The 27480-nt window shown below is 33.5% G+C and overlaps 1 long non-coding RNA gene across 1 annotated transcript; it reads left to right on the top strand.

Moving 5' to 3' along the window:
- LOC147076874 (uncharacterized) lies at positions 1–26722 on the top strand. The gene is made up of 3 exons (XR_015069381.1): positions 1–439; positions 3874–3989; positions 24444–26722. It is a non-coding gene; the product is annotated as an uncharacterized LOC147076874 (long non-coding RNA).
- Positions 26723–27480: the final 758 nt, after the last annotated feature.

Below are 27480 nucleotides of genomic sequence, written 5' to 3'. Positions count from 1 at the left end.
CCAGTACACTTGCCTCGGCAAAATAAATAACAAAAAAACCTCTCTTATAATATAAAATAACAGAAAATATAAAGTTGTATTAATTTGCAGTGACTTTATTCATGTGGCGACAGATTTTCAATGAAAAATTAACGGAATTACTGTCGTGAAAATACTAATATAACATTGTAAGTTATTTACCGTGTATAGACTTTAAAAAGGGGATGTTTATTAAGTATTAATCGTCTGCCCCATTACTTATTTCAAGTTGTCTGTATGACCGATTTGGCAGCCGCTATCAAATCTGAAACGTATAATACAGACAGTGTGTAAAGTGAATTTGTGACTCTCTGAAAAATACTTGAACGAGTAGAAATTGAATACTGAACTGACAATGTACACATCTACTGTATTTAAGATATTGTCGAACTTAGGCCTGTTTGCTTGCTTCCTTTTGATGGTAAGTTTTACAATTAATTACTCTAAACTAAAGCCTCCCCCTCAATAATGATCTATGTTACATTTAGACATTTTGAGATAATCAAATAAAACTATTTTAATAAACCATTTCTTTTATTCAACGAATAATTCACAAGATTTAAGAATGTAACATTCTAAATATTGAAAAACCCTACATAATTGTTGAAAACGCTTCTGAGAAAATATACTATAACTAGGTATTTAAATATTTTTTTTGAGCGGCCCCACAACAAAATATCAAAAATATCTATCTGTTTCAGACAATTTTGAAACATTTAAGCCCTATTTGTTAGCACCTATTTTTAAATATTTTTGGATAATTACATATTTTTACATATTCTAAGTTTAAGCACATATTTTCACATAAACTCAAAAATATTGGGAAACCATTCCATTAAAAATTAATTGGCATTCATCATTCATCACATCAAATTATGGTCATCTGGTAAACACAATTGTAATGTTAGAATCATCTACAGTCACTAGTGGAGCATATTAATATTTTAAACAATACTGCTGCTATGTTTCTGGACCAATTGGAATAAAAATAAGTTCAAAATTAAATAGCGTTTTAAATAAAAATACTGGACTTCAAACGCTGCAGAATATTACAGCTCTTTTGGAAAATCCATCAGATGTCTCAGATGTTTAAATTTTTTCTACTTCAGAAATAGTTTCATTTAGATACGCAGTGATAACATCTGTAGAAGTGGAAAGAAGTTTTACCATTTATAAAAATTTGCTAAGATCAAATTGTCAGAGATTCACTTTCGAAAATTTGAAGCATTATTTTATTATTTATTGTAATAAAGCGTTTTCTGTTTGTGAATAAATAATAAATTAAACTGTTGAAATATATCTATATGATTTATTGTAACACTTACTTCAAATTTTAGCACCTATTTTTGTTTTTTAGCACATATTTTTCAATTAAGTATATCTACATATTTTAGGTACCTATTATTCACTTTTTAGCACCTAAAAATCATAAGCCTAATTATAACCAATAGAAAAAATCTTTTTGAAAAAAACAAGACGGGAATCGAACCAGCATATGCTCTTGTGTATCGCACCCATGCACATAGACCACTATGCTAAAGGCGTCATACTTAACTGCGACAAATTTTAACTGATGGCTTTTTTAATACTCTCTGAAGCGTTTTCCAAATTGAGCTATTATTGGTGATCGGTTTTGTTTATTAAATCAAATAGGTACCTACTACTTCAATTACTAACCGACGTCGCAGATTTCTCCAATATTTTATGATGTAACTTACTCGAACTTTCTAATAATTTTTAATTAACTATTCATTTTATTCAATGAATAATTCACAAGATTTAAGAATGTATCATTTCTAGTTAATTTCATTGTAATTATGTAGGATGTACGTGGTTCAATTGGTAAACCACATTTGCACAAATCCGGTGAATACGTGTTTGAGTCCCGCCGGCCTTTGTATTTCTTCAAAGACTTTTTCTTCTTCTATCTTTTTTAACGGTGTCCGCCCTTTCGTTGGAGCATATATGGACACCAAACTGTACCCCCCCCCCCTCAACTGTCTTTCACCAGCCTTCTTGCGTTATTCCAGCATCCCATAACTCCGCCGTAACACTCTATATATGTCATAGTATTTAGCGGCCTTCCAAGGCAAGCCAGGTTTTAAATTATCTTCAGGCATCCGCAGCACTTGGCCGAACACCAGTCACAGTCATGTAAATTGTACCTAAACCATTTCACTGTAGCACAGTTCATCGCGAGCTTTCTATCGGTATGGCCGTATACTATATGGTCTCAAATTTTATTAGATTCAATATGAACATTGATTCAATTTTCATAGCCGGTTTTGGCAAAATTCATGAATTCAAGAATGAAAACCTAACCTAACCTAACTTGACAAATAATCCAGTATATCGGCTATTTTCAAAATTTGTAAACTGACAAGAACCATGTTTTATTTAAACATGAATTTTATCTCAGTACTATACGACCCAAGAGGTTGGACGGTCTTTAATATACGACCACATATTACCGATACAACATTTCACGGTGAAGTGTGATATGGCGAACTGCATACTTCAACGTGATGTGACCTCATTGATGTTCTGGTGATTTCGGAAGATTTTTCCAACTGACAATGTTAGTTTAAATGTTCAAAATATGCTACAGGATCAGTCTGACCATTTTAAACACCAAGAAAAACGACATTACACACTTTTTTCCCATCGCGGGAAGCGATCAGCCCGTGACAGTAGGCGACAAGCACCGTGACATGCACCTCAATGTGGGTTGCGCTTTAGGCCACCCTCTCACGTAGAAACTAAAATCCGTCAAACTGGTTGCTGATGGAATTCATAAACTGGCCAGTGACTGATGCCTCGTACACGGGGCCACTGAAACCCAATAATCTCATAACCTCAAACTGTCAAACCCATTGTCTTTCCTACTTCCTTCTAAGCTTTTTCCGTAATATCTTTACGGGAATATTCTGGCAGCCTGTAACAGTATACAGGCAGGAGTATATTGGACAACATCTGCCACATATTTAAAATTAAAAATCGGTTTGTCCATTATTAAATTTTGACGTTTTGACTTGCTATTGCTTGTGTATTTCAGTTCAGTGCTACCAATTTTGGTAAGAAAATATGATTTTGCATCGAATCTACTGATATTGGTAACACTATTTTATGTGTGACTGGAAACTGAGAGACTGGGAGACTGGCATGACGTGTCTCCCCGGTTTCAGTTGCGGGCAATTTAAAACTGAGAGATTCCAGTCTTGCCGTCAGCGTGCCGCTATTGAAATACATTAGCTAGATCATTGCCAACTGAAGATAAAGCCGATATATTCACGACTGGTCCTACCTTTCCACCCCTTCCGTTATCTATAGATGACCTGTCATTGTCTATAGAGTGCTCATACTGACGCGTCTCTCGTGTTCACTTATATGATGAGTTAAATGATAAATAATACACTAGCATTAATACACTTTCTACAAATGTAATGCATAGATCAATGCTACATATTTTTTGAAATCGATATTACCACCGGTTTTGTGTGAAGTTTTGTCTGACTTTGACAGCTGATGAATAACAGGAATGTATATTATTTATAAATAACACTGATAGAGTTAATAATATATTTGATGTGAGAATTTTTTATAATTCAATTTGAAACGAGAAAGGCCGAATCAATATGTCAAGCAATCTGGGATCTGATTTTGACAGCTGAAAAGTGGACCACTCGTTGTTTGTGCAAAGAGTTATGCTCAGGCTTTATTAATCTAAAGATGGCGGTGGCTAGATACATACTGGAGTTTCAGTCTCGTCTTTTTTTAGTATTCAAGTGAGAGGATGGCCTTATACACAAAACCTCTAAAAATTGACTCATTTGTTTTCTATTTCTATTTTTCCAGATGGCGAAGGAAAGGTGTCACTGCCCCAAAATATGTACTCCCACGTTCTTCGTTGAACCGTTCTGCATCAACGACAACGATTCGGCAATATTTCCAGGACGGATTTGAATTCACCTGTGAGATATTACTAATTATACACACCTCCAATAATCATAATTAAAACGCAATGCAGAACCATCAAGGGTTGCTAATTTAGCTGGACGTATAGTGTTTTGGTCGTATTTTAAATTTAATGGTTTCGTTCTAGCCCTCTGCCCTTTTCCGTAGGTTTACTACCTGCTATAAATTCAGTGGCGAGGGTAGAGGTTAGTGCATGCTAAACTTTGTCAATTGTACTGAACTAAGACGACAATTCACAGATGGTGTTTGGTTAGTTTTTAAAGTTCAATTATACCCTGCGAAAACTAAGCCATAATGGATTATAGTCAAAAAAATACTCGTCTATCTATAAAATATATATAATTATTATGACATAAAATCATACATAATTTTATAGATATCTTATAGATAGAGTGATATTTTTATATGTTACGTCTTGGTAAAAGCAGGGCTTAATGAATTTTAAAAAAAATACCAACAACATGTGTAATAATATAATGTATTCTTAATTCAACTAAAACAAATAAGTATGAATGAAAAAGTGTCCACAATTTTGTCGGACCGCCCCAAGCATGCCAGAATTATTATGGTTTGGTTTAGGTAGGGTTTAATTGATTTTTTTAAATTAACCAACTCCATCTGTAAATAATTGTAGTCTTAGTACAATAAAAAAAATACGTATGACTGGTAAAGTTTAATGTGCACTATTTATGTCAAATCTTAACAGCCTACCTCCGCCCTTCCCAACTGTGCTATATTATGACATATTGTTACGTAGGTATGTAAACCGTAGACCAGTGTTGAACGGTGGACGTGGGCTGTTAAGATCCGACATAAATAGTGAACACTAAACTTTGTCACTCAAACTTATATGTTTTCATTGAACTGGTACTATAATGTGTAGATAGTGTTTGTTAGATTTTCAAATTCAATTAAACATTGTTTAATCCAAGCCATAGTAGATAATAGTCAAAAAATATTCGTTTATCTTTTAGAATAATATTTTTTATCGGCGACATGAATTTTACAAAAAACTAACTAATACATTCAGTAATAATATGTATTTTTAATTCATCAAAAACAAACAAGTATGACTGAAAAAATGTGCACTATTTTTGTCAGATCGCCCATAGCATACCTAAACTATTATGGTTTGGTTTATGTAGGGTTCAATTAAATTTTTAAAACTAACCAAAAAATTATTGTATTATTTGTTCAATGAAAAAAGTTTAGTATGCATTATTTATATTTATATCGAATCTCAACGGCCTTTTTGCACCACTCGCCACTGTTGTAGGCGACGCAGTCTAAGTTGCCGTCATTAGCCTCTTAAAGATAGGCGTGTATTTTAGGCACTTACATTCCTAAGTATGGTTCTGCATTGCGATCTTAGTATAATAATTAGTTTTAATATTATATTCAACTATTTGATAGTCCAATTTTAATATATTTAAAAAATATAAATCGTCATTCAGTTCTTGACATGTTCTAAGTATTTGTTTTTAAATTAAACATGTTAAAAACAAAAAAGCTATTATCAATTTTAACAATATACTCAGTAGCCATTTAATATCTGTTTTGGTCAAATTAACTCATGGAAAAAAGATGAACCAACAGCCACATTTCATTTTGTTGTAATTTTTACAAGAATTAATAATTAATACTACAAAGTTTTTTATTTCAATATTTATTTAAAAATTCTGTAGAAATTTCAAATTATAATTGCCCAATAAACATTTTGTCATGGAGCAAGGTTTTGAAGCAGGGTACTTTATGATGTTCCGGCTATAAATCCAAAGTACCTATAACAAAGTCTGCTGACTGTCCACAATATTTTTTAATTTCATCACAAACTTGAATGCATATTATTATTATCAAACAGACGTACCTAACTATTGAAAATAACATATTCTTTAACAGGTGTTTAACTTTATCCTAGTGGCGAAGGGTGGAGGTAGGCTGTTGAGGTCCGACATAAATAGTGCACACTAAACTTTTTCAGTCAAATGTATTTGTTTTCATTGAACTAAAACTATAGTGCGTATCTAGTGTTTGTTATTATTTTAAATTCAATTAACAGTGCGTAAGGAGATTATACCATTAAAGCATACGTACATTAGTTATTGTACAGATAGAAGAGTATTTTTATCAACTACGGTTTGGTTTAGGCAGAACTTAACGAATTTTAAAAAACTAACCAACACCATCTGTAATATTATCATGTATTAGTAATTCAAAGAAAACAAACAAGACAAGTATTACTGAAAAGGTGTGCAATATTTTTGTCGGATCGCCCATATCATAACTATCATGGTTTGGTTTAGGCAGGCCTTAATTTAATTTTAAAAACTAACCAGCACCATCTGCAAATTGTATTCTTAGTTCAACGAAACAAGTGAGTATGACTGACAAAGTTTAGTGTGCACTATTTATGTTGAATCTTCACAGCTTACCTCCACCCTTTGCCACTCGTTTATCCTATATTTTTCGAGTGATTGCTTCAAATATACTTATGATAAGAAATTATAGTATAATATGTGTTTATGTGTATTAGTATTTTAAAGGTTTAAAGGGGTACAAGTCAGACCGAATTGCTTAAATATATAAGAAATGGTTCCATATTTAAACTTTTTATTTCCGCTGATTTTTTAAACATAATTTATACCTATATCTTTATATATATATATATATATATATATATTTATATATTTTTTTCGTCGTTTGCGATTAATATAATAACAGGTGTGTGATATTATATCTTCGAGATTGACATAAGTGTTTAAAGTCGATATTCTAAGATATAGTACTTTCAAATACTTTTCACCAGATAATTTACAAAACAGAATATCAAAACACTGTCACTCTATTCAATGTCTACTGGGTCGGCCGAATAGAATAACATGACCCTGCGCGTAGAAAGAGGCAACTCAACTTATGCCATGTATTCATTAGGAGACAAATCGAGCAACATGTCGCGAGACATGACGCTCAATGACTTCGTCGATGTCTCGGGAACAATGTCGCGGAAAATTTTGCTGGTACGCACCAGAACTCATATTAGAAGATGTCGAAGAAACATCAGGACGAGGAGGTTATGTCAGTGCAATATATAAAACAGAAACTTTCACTCTATTCAATGTCTACTGGGTCGGCCGGACAGAGTAACATGACCCTGCATGATCGAAAAATAAAATGTTCCAACTACGGATTGACATCTCCAAGTGTTTCCAAACCGTTATTCCAGTATTTTCTAGTAACGATAATAAATAGTGAAGGGTAACTTTTGCATTGCAGTAATTAATTTATTACACACCACATGAAACTGTGGCCAATGTGGCCAAAACTCTATTCAAAGTCTACTGGGTCGGCCGAATAGAGTAACATGACCCTGCGCGAGGAAAGAGGCAACTCAACTTATGCCATGTATTCACTAGGAGACAAATCGAGCAACATGTCGCGGGACATGACGCTCAATGACTTCGTCGATGTCTCGGGAACAATGTCGCGGAAAATTTTGCTGGTACGCACCAGAACTTATATTAGAAGATGTCGAAGAAACATCAGGACGAGGAGGTTATGTCAGTGCAATATATAAAACAGAAACTTTCACTCTATTCAATGTCTACTGGGTCGGCCGGACAGAGTAACATGACCCTGCATGATCTAAAAATAAAATGTTCCAACTACGGATTGACATCTCCAAGTGTTTCCAAACCGTTATTCCAGTATTTTCTAGTAACGATAATAAATAGTGAAGGGTAACTTTTGCATTGCAGTAATTAATTTATTACACACCACATGAAACTGTGGCCAAAACTCTATTCAAAGTCTACTGGGTCGGCCGAATGGAGTAACATAACCCTGCGCGTAGAAAGAGGCAACTCAATTTATGCCATATTGTATTCACTAGGAGACAAATCGAGCAACATGTCGCGGGACATGACGCTCAGTATCTACGTCGATGTCTCGGGAACAAAGTCGCGGAACATTTTACTTGTACACCAGAACTTATATTAGAAAATGTCGAATTAACATCAGGACGAGGAGGTTACGTCAGTTAAATATAGAAAACAAAAAAGGTCACTCTATTCAATGTCTGCTGGGTCGGCCGGATAGAGTAACATGACCCTGCATGATCAAAAAATAAAATGTTCCAACTACGGATTGACATCTCCAGGTGTTTCCAAACCGTTATTCCGGTATTTTCCAGTAACGATTATCAATGGTACCTACCTATTTAGAAATACATAATTATCAACAACGTGTGATTACAAAGTTGACATTTTTTTTGTATATTGATCAAAACATGATATATAATAATATATTAAATTATACAATACAATTCATTGATAATACCTCCAAAAATATGAAACTTGCAATTTGAGACATTTTTTGATAATTTACAATTTAAGCTGTATTAATTAACAAATGTGTATCTGAAAACAAAAAAAACAAAAATATTTTTTTATTTTAAGTCAAAGATAAACTAACAATTTTAAAAAAATATCATAAAATGTGAAATTTTAAAGGATCCCATCTCATTATTAAATTTTTTTTTAATTTTTACGTAAGAGATTTAAAGAGATTTTTTAAAAATGTAAATGCGTAGGTACCTATAACTTGAAATCCTTTTTATTGCAGCTACTTATTGGGAGCATACCAAAATAAAATGTTATAAAAATAAAAAGGATTGCAACCTTCGTATTTTTCCGCTAGGTGCCTCTAGTAGGCAGAGATGCATCCATTCAATCTCTACTGGGTTGGCCGAATGGAGCAACATGACCCTACGCATAGAAAGAGGCATTATTTTTCACAAATATCTGGTAGCGAATGATTTGGACCAAAAAACACTTCTCAAATGCCACTGACTTGTGATTAGTTCGAAAATGTCGTTTCGATCAAAATTTTTGTTTGAAAACTCGAATGCCTATACCAAACAGGCTATCCGCATCTGATATCCCTTTCGTGGAAAAACACATTTTGTACATTTTGAAATTATTTACATACCTACTTCACGAAACTATAAAACTCTATTCAAAGTCTACTGGGTCGGCCGAATAGAGTAACATGACCCTGCGCGTAGGGAGAGGCCTTCAAAATCATAGAATTTTAGATTTTTTGCGAATTCAAAATTATAGTATTGTACTATAATTATAATAGTACGGTTGACAACACTGCGTCTGATTTTAACTGAACAATTTTACGTTATTTATCTCTTGATGGTTGTTTTATTTCGTTACTACAATCTACAATCTACAACATGTCTATCGGTGAGCAAATTTCTTATTTATGCTATTAGTTGACTCTATAATGATCATTTATTATTAAAATTATTCTAATCCAGATTTTTTCCGATCCTTCGATGTAAATCATAAAGGACTTACAAGCCCGAAGATTGAGTCATTTAGTGTTATAGAGGGGCGTTCGCTGAAGGTGGCCATTCCTGTTTGTATTAGTATAGACCTATGACTTTTAATAACACATATAATAATGCGGGTAAGTATGGAATGTTGTTGGAATTCTGTGATTGTTCATCAGGTAGGTACGTGCTCTTTTTTAAAATCTCCAAAACAGATAATGAACTCCAGCAAAGTAAAGATAAGGATTTTTATGCGAGGTTTTGTTTGTACTTACAATTTCTAGACCGCCATTGTCCAATGCTCGACTCCCCTCTCAATGGCTCTGCAAACTCTGTAATCATAAATCATTTATATCATGTAAAGCACATGCAATAAGTGCGAAAGCACTACCATTGTTGATTATTTTAGACTTTTTCTTCGATTCGATTGAAACACTCGCAATATTTTCCCGTTGAATTGATGATAATACTTATGTTTAAAGCATTACAATGCATAAACTCGACTTAGCTGCAGAATCCTTTCGTGAAAATAATCAATTCATTACACACCTCATACCAAACTGTGGCCAAACCTCTATTCAAAGCCTCCTGGGTCGGCCGAATAGAGTAACATGACCCTGCATGATCAAAAAATAAATTGGAAAGGACGGCCTTCCAGAGAGTTGATCATAATATGGCTCGTACTCAGAATAGCCTATGATGCCATTTTCATGGGGATCGCTGCCTACGGTTTCAGCGTATAGCGTAAAGGCAGTGCGTTCGGCTGATAACCGAACAATCGGTGGTTCGAATCCAATCGAGTGCGTTTATTTTTGTGTGAAAAAATACATTATGTAACACGCCTAAAATACACTCTGATCTGATTTCCCAAACGCGCCAAAAGGAGTATAACTTCAAAAATATAACAAATGGGCTATCCTCATATCCATTTCGTGGAAAAGAAAACATTTCGTACCTTTTGAATAATCGATAAGATTAATAAATATGTGATTAACTACACATCACATGAAACTGTGGTCAAAGCTCTATTCAAAGTGTACTGGGTCGGCCGAATAGAGTAAAATGACCCTGCGCGTAGAAAGAGGCGACTTTTTAACTACTTATAGGCAGGGCTTTTTTTTCCATTTAACGCGGTGGAACGGCGTTCCGGCACCTTTTTTCACGGTTTTATTTCAAAATCAATTAAACGAAAAAATATTTGCGCTTAAGTAATTACAATAATAATTCGTTAAAATGATAAAATAAGGTACAGGTGGAAGCCATTTTGAATGTTGGCGTGTTAGTGTTAGTGAAGTAACCGTATAGTTTAAATAGCAAACATGCGTATGTAACTAGCTTCATACGTATGCTGCGTATTATGATTTTGACAGTTTGACGTTTATCGCATGGCAGCATCTGCGTATATTGTTATTTACGTTTGTTTAGTCAGTTTGTGTTACGATTACGTGTTGTGCAACTATTTTATATATTATTTAGTGCAACCCCAAGTTTAAATATGAAAAAAAATTCCTGTTACTTCTCAACCACCGGCAGCGGCGCCGATTCCGCAAATAAAAAGCTCAAAACAGAAACGATGACAGAAGATATGGAAATATCGGTACATGTAGATGTTCCTGAATCATCTCTAGCTGATCTCGGGGATCAAGGTCGAACTCAAAACGATTGGCCAGACTGCTGGTCATTAGATCAAAAAAACGATTTTTGCTCAAAAAACGAATGGTTGAACGTACACAAAATGAAACTTGGCTGCACAATTTGCAGAAACGTTGGAACTCTTGGAACTGAAACGACAATGGGAATGAAAATATCCAAAGAATGGGCCAATAATGAAATCACGTATTCTGGGAAAGAGAGGAAGCTACAATTGGGGTCACTTCGAAAAAAAAATTTCGATCACAGAGGATCTATTGCACACAAAGCAGCGTTAAAAATCATTTCTGAAGCCAAAAAAAAGCAGATTGAAAATACTTTTTTAAAATCGTTATCTCGCGAAAAAGTAATAACAGCAAACATTTTTCGAACTGCATATAAAGTAGCTAAGGAAAATCAATCATTCAATATGTTTGAAAGTGAAATTAATCTCCAAGAACTAAATGGGATCGAAATGGGTCATATTCTCCATTCCACTAACGCATGTGTTAACATTGTAAATCATATATGTGATGAAATGAGAAAAAATGTTTTCAAAGAAATTGTTCAATCGAAAAATATAATTTCTTTGATAATTGATGAGTCTACCACCATAAGCCAAAAAACCACCCTCATTGTGTATGTTCGATGCTGTGTCGAAAGTGTTGGAATGAATTCACCAATTAATTTGTTTTTGGATTTGATTGAACTTAAAGACGTAACGGCAAAAGGAATATTTGAATCATTACTCCAATCTCTTGATTTATATGGGATGACAGAAGAATATTTAAAAAAATATTTAGTTTCGGTTGCATGCGACGGCGCTGCTGTGATGTTAGGTTCTAAAAATGGAGTGAAAAAATTGCTGACAGAAAAATTTCCTTCAATTATAGTTTGGCATTGTACTAATCACAGATTAGAATTATCAGTAAGTGATGTTGTAAAAAAAATTTCAGGGATCAATAGATTCAAATCATTTATTGATAAACTTTATGTTTTATACCACGCGTCGCCGAAAAATAATAGAGAGTTGCATTTATGTGCAGAATCACTAGGCGTTGAGGTACTGAAAATCGGAAGAGTTTTAAGTACCCGATGGGTGGCATCTAGTTTTCGTTCAGTTTCGGCTGTGTGGAATAATTATGAATCCCTTGTGCGTCATTTTGAAGAAGCGATGAATGACCCTACAAGAGATAAAAATGACAAGTGTACTTACAGTGGCTTAAAGAACAAAATAACATCAACAGCATTTTTATTGGATCTAGCATTGATGTGCGACGCTCTCCAAGAATTGTCGGAACTTAGTTTGGACCTACAAAATCGCAATGTGAACCTTTACATTGCAAATCGAAAAATAAATGAACTCGTTCAAGTTTTTGAAGAAAGAAAACAGAATTTTGGACCCTATTATAAATGTGCTGCAGCTGCTATAAGCAATCTGCATTTTCGTGGAGTTTTACTTCACGAAAAAGTTTCTAAAAATGATCCTCCTATTGATCCGAAAATATTTTATTCCACGTTGAAAACGTCAATTGAAAAAAGGCTGCTAGATAATAAAGATGTTGAGTTTGCACTTTGGGCTCGCGTACTTGACCAAAAATATTGGCCTGAAGACATTGATAATCGGTTGACATTTGGAGAGATGGAAATTAGAAACATTTCGATCAGGCTACAACTAGATGAACGAGAAATGATTCGTGGATTTCGCGAATACATTCTCGAAAAGACATATTCTGAAAAACTCTTGCGTTTGGTATATGCTCTGAATTCTATTCCCATTTCTTCAAGTGAATGTGAACGGGGGTTTTTGCAAATGAATCTTATTATTACCCCAACAAGAGCTTCGTTAAACACTAAAACAGTTTCGGCACTCTTGTTCATCAAACTCGTGGGACCACCCTTGACACTTTTCGATCCTTCAAAATATGTTGATAGGTGGTTACTTAAAGGAAGACATTCGGCCTTAGACTCTAACACTAAGAAAAGGAATCGAGATGATGTATCAGACGAGAATTGGAAAAAACTTTGGAAATCACTCTAAACTTTTATTCAAGTTCATAAATAAATACATTACATATGTATTTACAATTATATTTTAAAGTTAGTCTTATTTAGTCTTATTTGTACAATATATTTCAAATATAATGTATGTATTTTATTGTTTCTGTAGCTTTGTTTTGACTAAAATAAAAAATTATCGTAAAAATCAACCTTTTTTTGTTCGCTTCGTGGCATAGCTCCTTTAAATTTCATTTAAGTGACATTTGAATATAATTTTATTTAGTAAAAAGCTTGACATGAAGTGAGTTCCGGCACCTTTTTTTTTAAAAAAAAAGCCCTGCTTATAGGTCTGGTAATGAATGATTTTAACCAAAAAACTGTTTCTCGCCTCATTTTAGGTACGTATATTAATTCGATATCTGCATTCGGCGCCTTATTTACGTTTTAAAATAATTCAACGACATTCAAATTAAAAACATTTCCACCGTGCAAACTGAATTAACCCTTAATTTGGCAAAGATGTTAAAAATTAAATTTGAATGTTATGAGTGTTTTGTAGGGTTTCTAGGTCGAAAATAGATCCAGAGAAAATAGAAAATTTACTGCAGTATTCGCGTCTTTTTCACTCATTGTATATTTTTATTACGTCCGATCCTAGGGGCGGCAGGTTATAAGAAAGTATGGTGAAGCAGGTAGGTATGGTGAAAAAGTATGGGGAGGTAAGCTGATAATCAAGCTGCGGCAAAATTTCCACGTTAACATTATATTATATGTGTACGTTATAATGACCAAAGTAAATCTTAATTAACGCTGTCCATTTTTTTCGTAAGTGTTCGGCTATTGTTGGCTTGCTTCATTCAGTTGTATGAGAAAGCCGATTCATTTCCCCTCTTTTTATTCAATACCTCTATGGTTCGATCAGTGTTGCCATCTTTTTCTATGTTGATTATTAGTACAGAATGTTAAAAATTACTTCTGAAAAAACTATAGTACAGGAACATGTTTCGTCTGGAAATATACTGTCACTCTATTCAATGTCTACTGGGTCGGCCGAATAGAGTAACATGACCCTGCGCGTAGAAAGAGGCAACTCAACTTATGCCATGTATTCACTAGGAGACAAATCGAGCAACATGTCGCGGTACATGACGCTCAATGACTTCGTCGATGTCTCGGGAACAATGTCGCGGAAAATTTTGCTGGTACGCACCAGAACTTATATTAGAAGATGTCGAAGAAACATCAGGACGAGGAGGTTATGTCAGTGCAATATATAAAACAGAAACTTTCACTCTATTCAATGTCTACTGGATCGGCCGGACAGAGTAACATGACCCTGCATGATCAAAAAATAAAATGTTCCAACTACGGATTGACATCTCCAGGTGTTTCCAAACCGTTATTCCAGTATTTTCTAGTAACGATAATAAATAGTGAAGGGTAACTTTTGCATTGCCGTAATTAATTTATTACACACCACATGAAACTGTGGCCAAAACTCTATTCAAAGTCTACTGGGTCGGCCGAATGGAGTAACATGACCCTGCGCGTAGAAAGAGGCAACTCAATTTATGCCATATTGTATTCACTAGGAGACAAATCGAGCAACATGTCGCGGGACATGACGCTCAGTATCTACGTCGATGTCTCGGAAACAAAGTCGCGAAACATTTTACTTGTACACCAGAACTTATATTAGAAAATGTCGAATTAACATCAGGACGAGGAGGTTACGTCAGTTAAATATACAAAACAAAAAAGGTCACTCTATTCAATGTCTGCTGGGTCGGCCGGATAGAGTAACATGACCCTGCATGATCAAAAAATTAAATGTTCCAACTACGGATTGACATCTCCAGGTGCTTCCAAACCGTTATTCCGGTATTTTCCAGTAACGATTATCATTGGTACCTACCTATTTAGAAATACATAATTATCAACAACGTGTGATTACAAAGTTGACATTTTTTTTGTATATTGATCAAAACATGATATATAATAATATATTAAATTATACAATACAATTCATTGATAATACCTCCAAAAATATGAAGCTTGCAATTTGAGACATTTTTTGATAATTTACAATTTAAGCTGTATTAATTAACAAATGTGTATCTGAAAACAAAAAAAAAAAAAATATTTTTTTATTTTAAGTCAAAGATAAACTAACAATTTTAAAAAAATATCATAAAATGTGAAATTTTAAAGGATCCCATCTCATTATTAAATTTTTTTATTTTTTACGTAAGTGATTTAAAGAGATTTTTTAAAAATGTAAATGCGTAGGTACCTATAACTTGAAATCCTTTTTATTGCAGCTACTTATTGGGAGCATACCAAAATAAAATGTTATAAAAATAAAAAGGATTGCAACCTTCGTATTTTTCCGCCAGGTGCCTCTAGTAGGCAGAGATGCATCCATTCAATCTCTACTGGGTCGGCCGAATGGAGTAACATGACCCTACGCATAGAAAGAGGCATTATTTTTCACAAATATCTGGTAGCGAATGATTTGGACCAAAAAACACTTCTCAAATGCCACTGACTTGTGATTAGTTCGAAAATGTCGTTTCGATCAAAATTTTTGTTTGAAAACTCGAATGCCTATACCAAACAGGCTATCCGCATCTGATATCCCTTTCGTGGAAAAACACATTTTGTACATTTTGAATAATCAATACGAAATTAATTAATTACATACCTACTTCACGAAACTATAAAACTCTATTCAAAGTCTACTGGGTCGGCCGAATAGAGTAACATGACCCTGCGCGTAGGGAGAGGCCTTCAAAATCATAGAATTTTAGATTTTTTGCGAATTCAAAATTATAGTATTGTACTATAATTATAATAGTACGGTTGACAACACTGCGTCTGATTTTAACTGAACAATTTTACGTTATTTATCTCTTGATGGTTGTTTTATTTCGTTACTACAATCTACAACATGTCTATCGGTGAGCAAATTTCTTATTTATGCTATTAGTTGACTCAATAATGATCATTTATTATTAAAATTATTCTAATCCAGATTTTTTCCGATCCTTCGATGTAAATCATAAAGGACTTACAAGCCCGAAGATTGAGTCATTTAGTGTTATAGAGGGGCGTTCGCTGAAGGCGGCCATTCCTGTTTGTATTAGTATAGACCTATGACTTTTAATAACACATAGAATAATGCGGGTAAGTATGGAATGTTGTTGGAATTCTGTGATTGTTCATCAGGTAGGTACGTGCTCTTTTTTAAAATCTCCAAAACAGATAATGAATCGCAGCATAGTTAAGATAGGGATTTTTTATCCGAGGTTTTGTTTGCACGTGCAATTTCCAAACCGCCATTGTCCAATGCTCGACTCTCCCTCCCCATGGTCTGCCAACTCTGTAATCATGAAATCATTCTTATCATTTATATTGGTAAACATCCTGTAAAGCACATGCAATGAGTGCGAAAGCACTACCATTGTTGATTATTATAGACTTTTACTTCGTTTCGATTCAAACAATAGCAAGATTTTCCCGTTGAATTGATGATAATACTTATGTTTAAAGCATTACAACGCATAAACTCGACTTAGCTGCAGAATCCTTTCGTAAAAATAATCAATTCATTACACACCTCATACAAAACTGTGGCCAAACCTCTATTCAAAGCCTCCTGGGTCAGCCGAATAGAGTAACATGACACTGCGCGTAGAAAGAGGCGACTTTTTTTTACTACTTATAGGTCGGTAATGAATGATTTTAACCAAAAACGTTTTGTGGCGTGTGATTCATTTGCCATTTCGATATCATCTCTATTGCGGTCCTTATTTGTGTTTTAAAACAATTCAACGACATTCAAATTAAAAACAGCTTCCACCGTGCAAATTGAATTAACCCTTAATTTGGCAAAGATGTTTAAAATTAAATTTGAACATGTTTCGTCTCGAATCCTTCAAAATAATAGTATTTTTGACATATTTGCCTAAAATTATAGTACTTATTTTAGATTTTTTGCGAATTCAAAATTATAGTATTGTACTATAATAATTATAATACGGTTGACAACACTGCGTCTGATTTTAACTGAACAATTTTACGTTATTTATGCTTGGTGGTTGTTTTATTTCGTTACTATAATCGATATAATGTCTATCGGTGAACAAGTTTCTTATTTATGCTATTGGTTGACTCTATAATGAATATTTATTATTTAAATTATTCTGATCAAGATGTTTTCCGAAGACAGATCCTTCGATGTAAATCGTAAAGGACTTACAAGCCCAGTAGACTAGTAAGCTGAAAGATCAAACATTGGGTCATTTAGTGTTATAGAGGGGCGTCCGCTGAAGGCGGCCATTCCTGTTTGTATTAGTATCCACCTACGGGTTTTAGTAAATACATCAAATAATGCGGCCAAGTATGGAGCCTCTTGCTCTATATTTTTCCGCTAGGTGCCTCTAGTAGGCAGAGATGCATCCATTCAATGTCTACTGGGTCGGCCGAATGGAGTAACATGACCCTGCGCGTAGGGAGAGGCAACTTTGTCACTTCTTATACGTCTGGTAATGAATGATTTTAACCAAAAAACGTTTCTCGCGTGCGATTCATTTTAGGTAAATATGCCAACTCGATATCATCTGTATTACGGTCCTTATTTATCTTTTAAAACAATTCAACGACATTCAAATTAAAAAACATTTCCACCGTGCAAACTGAATTAACCCTTAATTTGGCAAAGACGCTTGCTGAAGAAATTTGCTTCATTCAGTTGTATGAGAAAGCAGATTTATTGCCCCTGTTTTTATTTAATACCTCTATGGTCCGATCAGTGTTGCCATCCTTTTCTATGTTGATTATTAGTACAAAATGTTAAAAATTATAGTAAGAACCTACTTCTGAAAAAATTATAGTACAGGAACATATTATTTCGTCTCGAATCCTTCAAAATTATAGAATTTTAGATTTTTTGCGAATTCAAAATTATAGTATTGTACTATAATTATTATAGTACGGTTGACAACACTGCGTCTGATTTTAACTGAACAATTTTACGTTATTTATCCCTTGATGATTGTTTTATTTCGTTACTACAATCTACAGCATGTCTATCGGTGAGCAAATTTCTTATTTATGCTATTGGTTGACTCTATAATGATCATTTATTATTAAAATTATTCTAATCCAGATTTTTTCCGATCCTTCGATGTAAATCATAAAGGACTTACAAGCCCGAAGATTGGGTCATTTAGTGTTATAGAGGGGCGTTCGCTGAAGGCGGCCATTCCTGTATGTATTAGTATAGACCTATTACTTTTAATAACACATCGAATAATGCGGGTAAGTATGGAATGTTGTTGGAATTCTGTGATTGTTCATCAGGTAGGTACGTGCTCTCTTTTAAAATCTCCAAAAGAGATAATGAATTCCAGCATAGTTAAGATAGGGATTTTTTATCCGAGGTTTTGTTTGCACGTGCAATTTCCAAACCGCCATTGTCCAATGCTCGACTCTCCCTCCCTATGGTCTGCCAACTCTGTAATCATGAAATCATTCTTATCATTTATATCGGTAAACATCATGTAAAGCACATGCAATAAGTGCGAAAGCACTACCATTGTTGATTATTTTAGACTTTTATTTCGATCCGATTCAAACACTCGCGAGATTTTTTGCGTTGAATTGATGATAATACTTATGTTTAAAGCATTACAATGCATAAACTCGACTTAGCTGCAGAATCCTTTCGTGAAAATAATCAATTCATTACACACCTCATACCAAACTGTGGCCAAACCTCTATTCAAAGCCTCCTGGGTCGGCCGAATAGAGTAACATGACCCTGCATGATCAAAAAATAAATTGGCCAGGACGGCCTTCCAGAGAGTTTATCATATGGCTGGTACTCAGAATAGCCTCTGATGCCATTTTCGTGGGGATCGCTGCCTACGGTTTCAGCGTATGGTACATGCATATCCTAAAAATCTTTCGTCAAGTTGTATGTCATTATGTTACTATTATTATATATTATTATTTAGAATTATAGCCTTGTCATTCAGTATTCACTTTGGCCTGTCATTCGACATCCACGGTTGCACTCCCTGTCCTTAGCCGAATCCTTCCTCTTGACCTTCACATACAGGTACGCGGTGCATCCACGATGCTCCTAAAAGGTGTGAAAGTCATTGTTTATTCAATTTATTACATACCTACTTTAAATTCGGTTTATTTCTTAAAAAAAACGGTGCGTGTACTTATGTACGCGCGTTAGAAGTTATACTTCTTTGGTGTAAATTTTAATTATTTTGAGGGTTTTAATTATTTTGTTAAAATAAACACTCGAGAAAAATGACCGCTTATTGGAATGCCGTTGGTTTATTTCTTTACACTTTAACTTATATTACATATAATTATTTATCGTTGTTTTGATTTTTAAAGTAACAACTTCCACTATAACGTTTAATAGTTTGTTTACGTAACTAATAGCAAATTGCCGACAATAACAAATTCTCTGTCTAGGCAACGGAACAATTCTAAACAATTTTATACTGTATAATCGTCAGGATTGCATTATCATACTGTGGCGTAAAGGTAGTGCGTTCGGCTGATAACCGAACAATCGGTGGTTCGAATCCAATCGAGTGCGTTTATTATTGTGTGAATAAATAAATTATGTGTTACAATTGACACGCCAAAAATACACTCTGATCTAATTTCCTAAACACGCGAAAAGAAGTATAACTTCAAAAATATAACAAAGGCGCTATCCGCATATCCATTTCGTGGAAAAAAAATCATTTCGTACCTTTTGAATAATCGATAAGATTCATAAATAGTTGATTAACTACACACCACATAAAACTGTGGTCAAAGCTCTATTCAAAGTCTACTGGGTCGGCCGAATAGAGTAACATGACCCTGCGCGTAGAAAGAGGCGACTTTTTTTACTACTTATAGGTCTGGTAATGAATGATTTTAACCAAAAAACGTTTCTCGCGTGCGTCCCATTTTAGGTAAATATACCAATTCGATATTATCTTCATTACGGTCCTTATTTATGTTTTAAAACTATTCAACGACATTCAAATTAAAAACATTTTCCACCGTGCAAACTGAATTAACCCTTAATTTGGCAAAGATGTTTAAAATTAAATTTGAATGTTATGAGTGTTTTATTGGGTTTCTAGGTCGAAAATAGATCCAGGGATCAGAGATTTTTAAAAAAATTTTAAAAATGTAATTGCGTAGTTACAACTTGAAATCCTTTTTATTTCAGCTTCAATATTGGGAGCATACCGAAATAAAATGTTATATAAATAAAAAAGATTGCAACCTTCGTATTTTTCCGCTAGGTGCCTCTAGTAGGCAGAGATGCATCCATTCAATGTCTACTGGGTCGGCCGAATAGAGTAACATGACCCTGCGCGTAGGGAGAGGCAACTTTGTCACTAATTCTTATAGGTCTGGTAATGAATGATTTTAACCAAAAAAACGTTTCTCGCGTGCGATTCATTTTAGGTAAATATGCCAACTCGATATCATCTGTATTACGGTCCTTATTTATGTTTTAAAATAATTCAACGACATTCAAATTAAAAACATTTCACCGTGCAAACTGAATTAACCCTTAATTTGGCAAAGACGCTTGCTGAAGAAATTTGCTTCATTCGTTTTATGAGAAAGCGGATTTATTGCCCCTGTTTTTATTTAATACCTCTATGGTCCGATCAGTGTTGCCATCCTTTTCTATGTTGATTATTAGTACAAAATGTTAAAAATTATAGTAAGAACCTACTTCTGAAAAAATTATAGTACAGGAACATATTATTTCCTAAGGAAGAAGGAGACACGGTGAAAACCCAAGAATATACTACGACATATTATTTCGTCTCGAATCCTTCAAAATTATAGAATTTTAGATTTTTTGCGAATTCAAAATTATAGTATTGTACTATAATTATTAAAGTACGGTTGACAACACTGCGTCTGATTTTAACTGAACAATTTTACGTTATTTATCTCTTGATGGTTGTTTTATTTCGTTACTACAATCTACAATCTACAGCATGTCTATCGGTGAGCAAATTTCTTATTTATGCTATTGGTTGACTCTATAATGATAATTTATTATTAAAATTATTCTAATCCAGATTTTTTCCGATCCTTCGATGTAAATCATAAAGGACTTACAAGCCCGAAGATTGGGTCATTTAGTGTTAAAGAGGGACGTTCGCTGAAGGCGGCCATTCCTGTTTGTATTAGTATAGACCTATGACTTTTAATAACACATCGAATAATGCGGGTAAGTATGGAATGTTGTTGGAATTCTGTGATTGTTCATCAGGTAGGTACGTGCTCTCTTTTAAAATCTCCAAAACAGATAATGAATTGCAGCATAGTTATGATAGTGATTTTTTATCCGAGGTTTTGTTTGCACGTGCAATTTCCAAACCGCCATTGTCCAATGCTCGACTCTCCCTCCCCATGGTCTGCCAACTCTGTAATCATGAAATCATTCTTATCATTTATATCGGTAAACATCATGTAAAGCACATGCAATAAGTGCGAAAACACTACCATTGTTGATTATTTTAGACTTTTTCTTCGATTCGATTCAAACACTCGCGAGATTTTCCCGTTGAATTGATGATAATACTTATGTTTAAAGCATTACAATGCATAAACTCGACTTAGCTGCAGAATCCTTTCGTGAAAATAATCAATTCATTACACACCTCATACCAAACGGTGGCCAAACCTCTATTCAAAGCCTCCTGGGTCGGCCGAATAGAGTAACATGACCCTGCATGATCAAAAAATAAATTGGCCAGGACGGCCTTCCAGAGGGTTTATCATATGGCTGGTACTCAGAATAGCCTATGATGCCATTTTCGTGGGGATCGCTGCCTACGGTTTCAGCGTATGGTACATGCATATCCACAAAAGTCTTTCTGAAAGTTGTGTATAGTCATTCTGTTAATATTATTATATATTATTATTTAGAATTATAGCCTTGTCATTCAGCATGCACTTTGGTGTGCGGTTCGACATCCACGGTTGCACTCCCTGTCCTTAGCCGAATCCTTCCTCTTGGCCTGCACCTACAGGTACGCGGTGCATCCACGATGCTCCTAAAAGGTGTGAAAGTCATTGTTTATTCAATTTATTACATACCTACTTTAAATTCGGTTTATTTCTTTAAAAAATCTGTGCGTGTACTTATGTACGCGCGTTAGAAGTTATACTTCTTTGGCGTAAATTTTAATTAATTTATTATGAAGGCTTTAATTATCTTGTTAAATTAAACACTCGAGAAAACGGACCACTTATTAGAGTGCCGCTGGTTTAAAATTATGTTGTTGCCGTATTTATTAATATTATTTACTATTACTCTTTTAATTGTCTTGTTAAATTACACACTCAAGAAAAAGTGCCGCTTATTGGAGCGCCGCTGGTTTCAAATTATTTTAGTCCTTTAGTCCGTTATTATTAATATTTTTTACTATTACTCATTTAATTATCTTGGTAAATTACACACTCAAGAAAATAGACCGCTTATTGGAACGCCGCTGGTTTATTTCTATACTCTTTAACTTCTATTACTAAATTATATAATTATTTCTCGTTGTTTTTATTTTTATTTTTATTTTATTTTATTTATTTTTAACAACTGTCACTCTGACGTTTAATCCTTCGTTGTGGTGTCGCACGTTCGTAACAGTGTTTCGTAACTCTCCATTTACCCTCTACCAAACGCGCTAAAAGAAGTATAACTTCAAAAAATAATACTTTTAAATTACAAGGAATTCGCGATAAAATGTGTTTAGTATTTTCTATTATAACCATTGCCATTGTACCCTTTCATCTATAGAGTCAGCTAAACAAAGTAACATGACCCTGTGAACTAACGAAAAATATCTGATAGGACACAAATAAAATAAATGACCTTTTTCAATTTCGAAACTATAATGTCACACATATTCTCAAATGTATATTTTAATGTCCTGAGGGACTACAAGAGTTTTAACACCCAGTTTGAGATACACTGCATTAACAGATCTACTGATAATGTATTCACCATATTCAGGCCGCGGTAATGCTAGTTATTGCAATACGGTAAACTGTGTTTCTTGTTGAAAAACTATGTAACAAGTAGTTAATGTTATTGTTAATAAAAGATGCAATCTAAATACTTCGTAATATACTGTGAACAGTTAGGTTACCATAATGAATTCGAAGTTACGCAATAACTAACACTAGATTAGGAACTCGTTTTTTTTATACCGCGGCCTGACAATAATAATTATAGATCTCATAATAATATTATGAATAAATTTTATCTGTTAGAGATTTTTCTAAGTTATTACTCACAATGCAATTTCTGTTATTAACACGAATTGGTGTAATAATAATGATTGAATTACAACGTGAGAAACAAGTGGGAAAAACATTCGAATTAGATACGTTTCTATTAAAATAATAACAACATTTAATACAGACAAATTTATTCATGCAATCGATATAGATTTATACACTTTGTCTCGTCTATTGAAAATGGCCTCTGTATCGAACCCGAAACGTCGATGAAAGGGAGAGAATAGACAGTGCGAACCCAAAAAATCTATTCTGGAAAAATGTCGGTTAAATTTATACACTTGTTAAAGAATATGTTATTTTCAATAGTTACGTCTGTCTTATAATATGCATTAAAGTTTGTCACGTGAAAATAACGCGCGTTCAATATTTGTGGATAGTCGGTTTGCTCTGTGTCCCTTGGTTTTATTGCCTTAAATATTAAAGTGGACCCTTCTTCAAAACTGTTACGACACCCAGTAGGCCAGGTCTGGGCCAACTTTTTGGTTAAAGGGCCACAATAGGAATATAAAATGAACGGCGGACTGCAAGTAAAATACTATTTTTAAACATACATTATTTATTATCGTGAAAAAGGAATTTCAAGATAAATAATTACAAGATAAAAAGAACTTTTTATATACAACGTTTTTAAATTTTCTGTAGAATCATATAAACTTGACTTGACTAGCTTAAACGATCAAAAAAATTTGTACTTGATAGAAATAATACTGAAATGTCATTTTGACATTCATATTGATTTCTATAGTAACGCACGTATATATTAATAATTTAGTTGCTAGGTCCCCAGACCTCTAGCAACCAATAATGCTGGCGAAATAACTTTTCATTCAAAACAGAATTAACTGAAAATGAATTCAATTCTACTTAAAGATTACTAAAAGTATTAAAAAATGCATTGGCATCGTGTTCTGAAATATTCTAAAAGTTACAAATGTCTAGTTAGTCGGGAAGTTAGTTAAAAATCGATTGCAAGATTTTTACCGGACAAAGAACCACCGGACAAATAAGAATACGAGCTAAGAAAAACGTTGTAATAAAAAATAAATGATTCTCTTTATCCAACAATGTAATGAGAAGAATGAAACTGTTGTACATTTCTCAAGGTTTTTTTTTTTAATTTCAGGTGTTAATTTTGTAGTACTGCTTGTAAATGTTCATCGGTGATACTTGATCGTAAAGAGTTTTTATTTATATTCATAATTGAAAATGTTTGTTCACATAATAATGTAGGTTGATCCAAAAATAATCAACATTTTTATTGTAAATGTATTGTAAAATTTTACTCCCATAGAAATGATTTACCCAGGCCTAAACTGCTTTACCATTATTACTTTGCTATTAATTTTGCGAACCCTGGAATCTGTTTTCACGCACCATTTGGCAGGTATGTAAATACATGGAAACCAATTTCTAACTCATTTATTTTTACTTGTATCTTCACCTGTACCCTTTTCAAACTCAGTCCATCGAGTAATACCGGAATCCCAAGATTCCAACCTTTTTCATTCCGGGGGTGTACATATTTAAAAAAATCGACTGTGATTCCACACCATAATATAATTATGTAAATAACTTAATATTATTCAAACATAGATTAGACCTCCATAAATAATATCTGTGGGAACATAATATTATATACCGATTATAAAAACTGTTTGAGAATTGAATACAACACCCGTTTACAAACATTTCTTTACGAACATTAAATTTTAAATATTTTGATACATACACCGCGAATAGAAAACATGTGCAAAAATACTAACACACAGGCAATAATCGTTATAGACAATTTTAGAGTTTTAACAGAAGTAACGACGCGTGGTCTCATGGAATGTTGTTTTGATTAAGAAGTATTGCAATTCGAAACTTGACATGCCCTCTAAAATCAGGCATAATGCTAATTTCTTTGTGCTTTATGTGCATGTTCTATAATATATCGGATGACCTTGATTTTTTTCTAATGTGTAAATATATTTATATAGGACAGACACATAATCCCTTGTTAACTCTTAATACCTAAATTATCGACCTATGTACGAGCTTTTGGCAGCAACCCTACGAATATAAATCCGGGTACTCATTAGCGAGTAACAGTTCCAGATACTGTAACCAATAATTGTAGATACGAAATAATTATTTATTAGGTTTGCGCATTAATTATTTGGCGTCAATACCAGTTACTGTATCTGGAACGGTCACAGTTAAGGCTCGCTAATGAGTACCCGGCTTTAGATTTTGAAAACACCTCAGAAAAATACATATTCAATAAAAAATATCTTTTTGTTTAATACGACATCCAGCGGGTTCGAACCTGATTAAAATACAAAATCAGACTGCTGAAATTAACGAAAAATTAAGTGGTAAAAAACCTACTAGTTAATTTCGTCGCAACGTTGGTTAAGTTGGTAGAACACAATGGCACGAATCCAGTGGGCACACGGTAAATATTTTCTCGATTTAATCAAAACAACATTTCACGAGACCACGCTACCGTCGACTCGTCACTACAAATTTAATTATGTATACATAATTTTGAAAACACTCAGCGCTCGAAATGGAAAATTTTACGAACCGGAGCGCTCGATAATTTTACGAAAATATCAACTATATTATACTATACTACATTAATTGTAAATGTGATTTATAAAAATAAGTGTGTTATTTTTTTATTATATGAAATATCTAGCTCAGATGGTCAAATTAATATTTCCACGAGACGGAGCGATAATTTTGTGGATTTTATGAACCGGAACGGCGCTCCGGTGCGTTCCGGTCCATTTCGAGCCCTGAAAACACTTAATAATAGCAAGTAAAAATTATTAGCAAGTTCAAGTAAGTTACAACAAATGGGAGTGATTCATGACGTCGGTTGGTAATTAAAATAATACCTACTTTGATTTAAAATACAAAAGCTGATCGCCAATAGTAGCTCAATTTGGAAAGCGCTTCAGTGAGTATTAAAAGCCATTAGTTAAAATTTGTCGTAATTAAGTATGACTCCTTTAGCATTGTGGGCGTGATGCAAGAAAGATGCTCGAACCTGCATTGCATTCCGATTCGTCTTACTTTTTTCAAAAAGATTTTTTCTACTGGTTATAATATATTTTCTCAGAAGTGTTTGCAAAATTATGTATGTTCAATAATTGGAATGTTACATTCTTAAATCTTGTGAATTATTTGTTGAATAAAAAAAAGATAATTATGTATGTCAAAATTATTATATTAAAATTGATAGCAATATTTTCAGACTTGCGTTGTGTTTCATTCAAACATTCAAACATTTGTATAATTTGTTCACCCACACATTTATCTTGGGTCGGGCCTAGGTATTATGAATATTATATTATGTAACCTTATAATAATTAGTATGTATTTTAGTTTTAACACCAATTACTATTGTATTATTAAATAAATATTTGTTAAAAAAAACTTCCTGTATTAATCTATCCTTTTTGTTTAAATCATTGTAATTTGATAATACATTATTTATCTCTGACATAATATTATGTTTTTCAATAAATAAATTTTTTTTTTACAATGTGAAATTGTTATTTTATTTCTGCCCTATGACAAAAAAATAATATAAAAATACATATAGGTACCTATCAGTGGCGAAGGGTGAAGGTAGGCCGTTAAGATCCGACATAAATAATGTGCACTAAACTTTGTCAGTCATGCCGTATTTGTTTTAATTAAACTATGACTACAAATTTAATTTAATTGCAGATAGTGTTAGTTAGTTTTTAAAATTCAATTAAACCCTGCCTAACCAAACCATAATAGATAACAGTCTAAAATTATGCCATTAAATCATACATCTCATCATTTTAGACATTTTTTTTTATAGATAGAAGAATATTATTTGTTATCTATTACGGTTTGGTTGGGCAGGGCTTGAATTAAAAAAAAACTAATTAACACCATCTGTAGGTAATAATAATATATATTATTCCTAATTGAACGTAAATAAATAAATATGACTGAAAATGTGTGCACTATTTTTGTCGAATCGTCCATAGCATGCATAAACTAATTATGGTTTGGTTTAGGCAGGGTATAATTGAATTTTAAAAACTAACCACCACCATCTGCAATTTGTATTATTAGTTCAACGAAAACAGATAAGTATGACAGACATAGTTTACTGTCCACTATTTATG

Source organism: Rhyacophila brunnea, unplaced genomic scaffold, assembly GCF_057557595.1.
Source record: "Rhyacophila brunnea isolate RB1 unplaced genomic scaffold, BYU_Rbru_1.0 scaffold_13, whole genome shotgun sequence".
In the NCBI taxonomy this organism is placed as follows: Eukaryota; Metazoa; Arthropoda; class Insecta; order Trichoptera; family Rhyacophilidae; genus Rhyacophila; species Rhyacophila brunnea.
Note: the sequence above shows the minus strand (reverse complement) of the source record. Positions and strands in the feature narration are given on the sequence as shown.